Source organism: Eucalyptus grandis, chromosome 8 (assembly GCF_016545825.1).
Source record: "Eucalyptus grandis isolate ANBG69807.140 chromosome 8, ASM1654582v1, whole genome shotgun sequence".
Lineage (NCBI taxonomy): Eukaryota > Viridiplantae > Streptophyta > Magnoliopsida > Myrtales > Myrtaceae > Eucalyptus > Eucalyptus grandis.
Genome location: NC_052619.1, coordinates 65,094,198 through 65,102,434, shown reverse-complemented (window position 1 = coordinate 65,102,434; position 8,237 = coordinate 65,094,198).

Sequence of the window (8,237 nt, the reverse complement as noted above, 5' to 3'; positions counted from 1 at the left end):
TGTAGATGCTAAGTTACAAGTATAGCACTGCCTTAGATATAAATGACAATAGCCATAAAACACTTGGGCATTGCAATCGTACATTGAAACATATGGTTTCAACGTGATTCGTGTGTGACATTCATAGCAGATAACCAATATTATATAATCAGATAAGTCCATGGAAGTTATAAAACTTGTTACAAAAGTATAATTTAGTCTTAAAACTTATAAAAATTGTAATAAAGTTCTAAAACTTATCAAATTGGTTAATCGAATCCTTTAATTAATTTCATCCAACTTGATTAACTAATAATTCTTACTTTTTTTTTTTTTTTTATTATTTTCTCTATCCTACTGGTGATACCATGGCTAAACGACGTCATTTTGATCAAATCCAATTTTTAATACAATTTTTATTTAAATTAAATATAAAAAATAAGCTTAAAAAATTTAATAAAAGGTGACCAATATTTGAAGGCTACAAGCCCTCTCTGCTGCCACCCCACCATCATCGAGAAGGGCTGACGATGGTGGGGGAATGGTTGTAGGCCCTTGCTTACAATTGGTGAGGTTTGCCAACCATTGGCCAAGGCATGACGACCCTACTAACCATTCCCCACCATCAATAGTGGTGACAAGGGCTTGCAACTCTGAGCCACTAGTTTCTCGCCCCTTTTATAAAAAAAAAAAAAAAAAAAAATTAACTTAGTGTTTAACTTTAATTTATATAAAATTTATATTAAAAATTAGATTTGGACCAAAACAATATCGTTTTTTAGCTATGTCATTGCCATGTAGAGTAGAGAAAACAATAATAAAAGTCACGTCGACGTTTTTCATCAATAAAATTGAAAGGACTTAATTACTCTAATTTGACAAAATTTAGAACTTAATTATACTTTCAAGCCAAGTTTTAGAACTTCTAATATGCTTTATCATTATGTAATCAATATCTTCCTATACCAACTATGCAAAGTTATAATTCTATTGAAACCCTATATATCATCGGATAATTATAGTCATGAATCGCAACTCTTTTATCTTTTTCGGTCCTCAAACTTGTTTGTCCTTTTCAATTCTCCCTTTTGCTTAACATGGGTTGCGAGTGGGTGTGATCTAGAACTATTAAAATCCATAACTACTTAGGTTTTGCTTTTCTAAACCCATAATTACTCAGTCTTTTGCATTGTGGTTAACCCCATATACGACCCAAGTGAGCTTTTGAGTCATTTTGACACCTCCAATTCTTGACAAGACAAAGTCTATCCTTCACCAAACCTAAGATTCTCTTCGTTTTGTCTTCTTAGTCTGCCTCTTCTACGCTTTTCTCTTCTCCATTTGATTAACTGCACGTGACCCTTTTCTTCTTCTTTTCCATTGAATGACACTTTCTTGATAATAAGAAGAGTGGACCGGTGAGACAATAATGCACGACACAACTTTGGCTTGTTTATCAAAACAAAAAATTCGTAAGTGACTATTAGAACACTAACTATTCGGACGTGTAAATAATCAAAATCCATCATCTGGCGCCGTTTTCTTTGACCTAATGATTGATTTCGAAGACAACCTTTACCGTACTTGGATACTTCAATATTTGATTCTTCTGTTTGAGACACTTTCAACTCTTATTTGAAATTTCTTATATGGGAATGCAAACCTTGACTTGGTAGACAACGGCCCTTCAAGGCCTTTGCTGACGATACCTTGTGGGCCGTTGGATCCGCCCGTTGGCAGGGACGAATGAGGACTGTCCGATCACCCTATAAAACCCAAATTGCTAGGGTTTCCGTCGAGGAACCCTAACTCTCCTCCTTGCTGTCCTCTGTTTCCTCTATTCTTCGATGGAAGTCGAATCTACCCTCTTGCAGCCAGAGCGACTCCGTCTCCCCCGGAAACCCTAAGATCCGCTGTCCTCTGCTAATTCTCCTCTTGGATGGCAAGTTGGTAGATTCGATTGAGGCTCGGCATGGGTTCCATCGTTAAGATTTGAGATCGAAACGAGAGGTAAGCCTCGTTGAGGATAAGCATAAATCTCGTCGTCTTTTCCCTTTCTCGCATGGCTCTGTATTGCTGTAAAATTGGCTCCGGCCATTCGAATTTCTCATCGGCTGCTTCAAGCTAGTTCCACAGAGCCGAGAGCTTGTTGTAGACGGTTGCTATGCTCATATTCCCTTGTTTTAATTCCGAGATCTGCTGTGTTAACGTGAAAATTTTCACCTGATCAAGCTTTCCAAACATTTCTTTAATATTCTCCCACATTTGTTTTGAATTCTCCGTCGAGGGAAGACCGGCCGCGACTTCAGATGAGATGCAATTCCCTATCCAAGTCCTGACGAGTTGGTTGCATTTTTTCCAAAGTCGTGCCATCCTCTCGTCGGATGGAATTGGGATTGTTCCGTCCAGAAAGCCCTCTTTATCTTTTGTTACTAGCGCACGCCGAAACTCGCGCGCCCAATTTGAGTAGTTGTCGGCACTGGTTAACTCTCTGCTAATGAGTTTTAACTCTAGTCCGTCGACATTTGTCTTGTGAAGTGGGTTGCCGGGCTCCGGTCGACCGCCAATAGCAAAGATGTGATATGGGAAAAATCCGGGTCCGAGATTCAGGTAAGGATTTCCCCCCATGCCCGAACCATTCGGTCCAGTACCCTGATTTGCTTGCCTCGCATGACCCGCATTGAGAAAGGTCGAGTAAGGATTCGTTCCCATCCCGACTCCTGCTGATCCACCCGTCTGCTCTGGACTGATGGCAGGATTTGCCCCTTCGACGATTAGCAGACCTCCATCAGTCCCAACGCTACTTTGGTAGCTTCCTGGCTGTGATGAATGGAACTATTGATATGGTATCCACTGGTATGGATGGCCCATGAAGGGCTGCCTCAAGTTGAACTGAGCCGGGAACTGTTGCCATTGCACGTTTTGGGTCTGTGCCTGGCTGAATTGCTGTTGAGTAGCAGAGGTAACAGTAGATGAATCCTGGATACCTTGCACTTCTGCGTAACTTCTCCTGCAGGTTGGTTATCCGAGGTTGAGGTAGGGTTCTGTCTTTTAGGCATGGTAATAAGTTTCTTCCCTCTAGAGTGATGATTCAGGTGGCAACTCTATTTTGAAGATGGAGTTCCACGAGCGGCAATTGAGAAAAGAAGGTGGAAGTGACAGAGGATCAGAATTTCGAGCAGGCTCTGATACCATGTCATGAGACCAGATTGAAGAATATAGGGAAGAACTTTGAGAGGAAAATTGTGCCTCAATTTTCATTGATTGTAATCTGTGTACAATGCTGTATATAAACACAAAAGGAATAATAATAAAAGAAAGTGTATATTCCTATAATCTTCCTATTCCTAAGATATAAACAATTATATCTATTTACAATCTGTGTAAATCTCGAGAATCATATCTTCCAACAAAGGCAACATTAACACATCAAGAGAATATTGTTGCGCTACCGAATTGAAGGAATGACTTCAAAATGGAGAGGATGTCTGGATTACACACCTCCAATGTCAAATTAACAAGTTGGGTGGTATGTTATTTCTCTGTTAGATTGTTTGTACCAATTCACCATGACTCAACTTACACCTCCTCGAAGGCCAGGGGCGAAAATTCAATGTAGCCCAACAATGTCCACCCGAAGGGTGAGGCCGTGAAAGCCAGCGATGCCTTTTTAGTCCCCTGATTCAATGAATTTTAACACTTCGCACACGAATTTCACGGTGTACAAATGGGACAGACTAAATAGACCCGTCATTGAATCAACTTGACTTCTTCGCACGCGAACTCCACGGTGTACAAATGGGACAGACCAAATAGACCCATCATCCCAGCTCAACCACTAGCGCCCCACAGAGCAAATCACGATTTTCATGGGCTCCCCCAACTACCGCGAGCAAAACAAGTGAGGGCAGCCGGTCATTGATCAAACATTTATGAGAAATGATGGAAAAGGAAGTGGCATTGTATGCCGTCTCTGCTCTTCCAGCTTTTATTATTCAATGTCTCTGTCTCTCAACCTCCCTAATTAAAGCAATTGCACATTTACTAGGATGTTTGTCCAATAGCAGTGATTAGAAGGACGTGGAGATAGACATGGGCGACAGTCCAATTCCAGTTTCTTGTAGTTATCAATGATGTTCATTTTCCTATATGCCTTAATAGATTGTTTCCTTTCAAGCTCGCCCTAAGATATACATACAACAGATCATATTTTGCACTTGGCAAGATGACAATATGGATCTCCACCTAGGGTTAGATGTGTTCCATATATTAATATTAACCAAGATTTTCAATTCATCGAACAACTTGCAAAAAAAAAAAAAAAAAATCATATACAAAAGTTTTAGCTCATGTCCTTATTTGATTCTTAAAATAAGCGCAGGGTATCTCATGAACTCATAGGCCCTAGGTTAAAGCAATTAAGGTAAAATTTCGTGTTAACAAAGAAAGGAGAATACATATCATGCATAATTTGTCAGTGAGTGTAAAAACAAGCCAATCAAGGCTCACATTTAGGCCATAATCAATAATCGGCCAATTGTTGACTATTTCTATTCTTTTGTTCCTCATAACAAAAAAGAACATAAATCCATTTTGTGACATCAGCTAATTTTTCTATTTTTGAGAACAAATTAATGGTTAGGAAATATATTTGGAATGGAAACAAGAAGTAGAAAAAGTTATCTTTTTGTTTTCAAAAACAATTTCTAAAACCAAGACTTTTTCTTTTTCTTTCTTCTTCTTCTTCCATCTCTGGCTGGTCACTAATAATAAATTTGAAGGTCATACCAAATGCATTCATATTCTTTTTCTATTTTGAAAATAGAAATTTTGTATAGTTACCAAATGGGTTCGAATGCTCAAAAACCGGTCCAAACAATAGAATTAGAAAAAATTATTTCTAAGCAAATATTATTTTCGGAAATAAAATATTTACCAAATGCACCCTTAGTAATTTTCCTTCGTCCCAGTCAGGTGATTATAACTTTATTTGCTTTTATTTGACTATAAAAAGAATGGGAACATGTGACTAATGCTAGTGACCCCCTTTGGGTATTACCATAATCGTCCCTCTTTCGTTACAGAAAATTCGGCTTAAGCCAGAACTATTTTACCCTACCTATGATATAAAGATTTGAAGTTGGTGAGCTCGTTACTATAGTCCAATCAAGATACTAATAGCTAGAATTTTCTCCACATGAATCATGCTACAGCTTGACAACATGGTACAAGCTATTTCAAGATTTGTTTATGACATAATCAAACTTAGGATCTCTTGGAAGACAAATAACCCTTTCCCTATCAGGCCAATCACTTTGGTGGTAACTATTGTAATATATACACAAGAATTAACCAAGATCTTGCAATTTATGTCTACATGAAAATTACTAGACCAAACAAATGACGGATAATAAGGGACGCAAAAATTTACACGATTCGGTCCAATATCAATATTATATATATGGGGAGAGTTAGGAGCTAATAATCTACTAATAATTAGAAAATTCAAGTTACAATATTCATACGCTTGAGTATTTCTTACACTTAAATTAAATCCAAACCCCAAGTATTTGCAAATAAAGAACTCATTTTGATAACTTAAAAACTCACAGCATAAAATCCACGTGTTTGAAGCTTTCTCATCGTGCCACCACACGAAGCACTCCTCCTCGGCTTTAGAATTTTTCTTTGTGCAGCGCAACTCATAAGGAATCCTCACGCATGAAAGAAACCCACTAGCGGCTCCTTGTCCTCTTCTATGTCCTCTTCTATAGGAACCCACAAGACTATCATTATAAACCTATATATTAGGGGTAAGCATATCGGACTAACCAAATTGGGAACCAACTGGACTGGCTGATTTTAGGTGATTCCTGAAGGCGTCAGTCTAGTTTTTGGTTCCATAAAAATGAAACAAGTGATTTTCTTGGGAGGGAACCTGACCGACTATATTTTTATTTTTTTAATTTCTTAAAAATAGCGACATGTCCAATAAATTTTGGAAGTAAGGTTTACTTGATCGATTATGTGCCCATTTTACTGATCACCCCTTTTATATAGAAAGAGCAGACCTAAGATTCTCCTCTTTTTTTCCCCTCTTCACTCAATACTCCCTTGAGCCCATTCTCCGTCTTGTAAAGGCTTTCTCTTAATTAAAAGAAGTAACCAGCACATATCCTGTGCTGAAACTTGTACATTTATCCAACAAGATTGAGTTCTGTAAATTACTCAAATTCGAGACACATTTTAGCAATAATTTTGTTTGTGTAGACCAATCATAGATACACATTATCTCATAGGATGCACGTTTCCAATTTTGAAAGTGCGTCAACAACTTTTTTGTAATTTGTTATTCTTTTAATCTAGTGTTGTAATAGCACTTATTAATAAAACTCTTGAAAAATAGAAACATCTTTTTAATTTCAACCTCGCGCATGGCAATATGGCATGTATCTAGGCTTATACTGTGTATGGAGAACCATAACCCTACATGAGTATCGCATGTATCTTGTCTTTGTTTGTCTTTCATTTGAAAGTAATCAGAATTCCTGTCCATATGGTAGAGAGAGATCCTACCAAGTGGACATATCTGTGCAAACTCATGCCCATGTGTCATGGGCCGAGAGTTTCCTTAGCCTCGAAACGACCCGAGGGCGCCTGGCTAGCGGAATTCTCCAGGCCAGCCTTTTCTTTAGTTGTTCCACGAACAATACGGTGAATGCTTCTTCGTGCGAGATCTTACCACGCCCAGCTTGCTCGGGCATCTAGTCCATTGAGTGAGGCAACAGATCTCTTTAGGATCAGCAACTGGTTTCGGCCTGCTATGGCCTCGTCAGGAGAGCAGCATCAGCTCCCAACCAGTTTGTGCACGGGAGGCTTACCCCGTCTTCAGAGCTCCTAAGTGATATAATCCTTCTATCCTAGAACTCCTAGCACCAACTATCCTGACGCCACTCCCACAGACCAGTTGTGTTCTACCCTTCTGCCTCACACTCTTCACCAGATAACCCCAAGCGCCACTCACAAGTGTCACGAGTACAGGAGGATTCACGGATTGTGACATTCTCTCCCACTCAATTCACAACGCCCTCGTTGCGATCTGTTCTGCCGCTTCCTTGCATCCCTTAACCATTGATGTGCCACTTTTTAGGAATTCACATCGAACGGTCACGCTTGCCCAACAAAACAAGTTTTGCTCCATTGGTGGCCTCTTTTGATCTCAGCTGCTCGGCTCTTCTCGATCACCTACGCTTTCTGGCAAGTGTGGCATTTTTCGCCAACCACATTTGGCAGCATCATTTCAGCCTAACCAGCATCTTGACCTCAGCAAACCAAATGGAGGTTCTTTCCTTGTTGAAAACGTGATAGTAGACCTCTTCTTCGAATTCACCGATCGATCTAGGAACGTTATCCATATTTAGTGAGGATTTAGTTCTTCTCTAACTCGCTTTCCGCTCGGCAAGAAACCGACTCGTCCTAGTACCCATCCACTAGAACTTATCAGTTTGACTCACACTTGAGCGAGGAGTCCAATTCTCCGACTCGCTCACTTACTGGAGGGATTCATGCTCTTATACCACTTGTCACGGGCCAAGAGTTTCCTTGGCCTCGGAACGGCCCGTGGGCACCTGGCTAGCAGAATTCGCCAGGCTAGCCTTTTCTTTAGCTGTTCCACGAACAATACGGTGAATGCTTCTTCGTGTGAGATCTTATCACGCCCAGCTTCGCTCGATCGTCTAGTCCATTGAGTGAGACAGCAGATCTCTTTAGGATCAACAACTGGTTTCGGCCTGCCATGGCCTCTTCAAGAAAGCGGCATCAGCACCCAACCACTTTGTGTACGGGAGGCCTACCCCGTCTTCAGAGCTCCTAAGTGATATAATCCTTCTATCCTAGAACTCCTAGCACCAACCGTCCCGACACCACTCCCACTGCACTCAGTTGTGTTCTACCCTTCGCCTCACACTCTTCACCGATAACCCCAAGCGCCACTCACAAGTGTCACGAGTACGGGAGGATTCATGGACCGTGACACATGCATGTTGAGAAAAAAATTGAATGCACTTAAGGTAGCCACCTCAAGTAGAACAAGTCCATTCTACGTGTTGCTCAGCCCATTTTTCAAAAAAACCTTCTCTCTCTCTCTCTCTCTCTCTCTCTCTCTCTCTCTCTCTCTTTCATTTCTCTCTCTTCTTCACAGTTTTTTCATAGTTTCTTTGTCCTTTGTTTTCTTTTTCCTTTTTTCGCTTTCTTTCCCT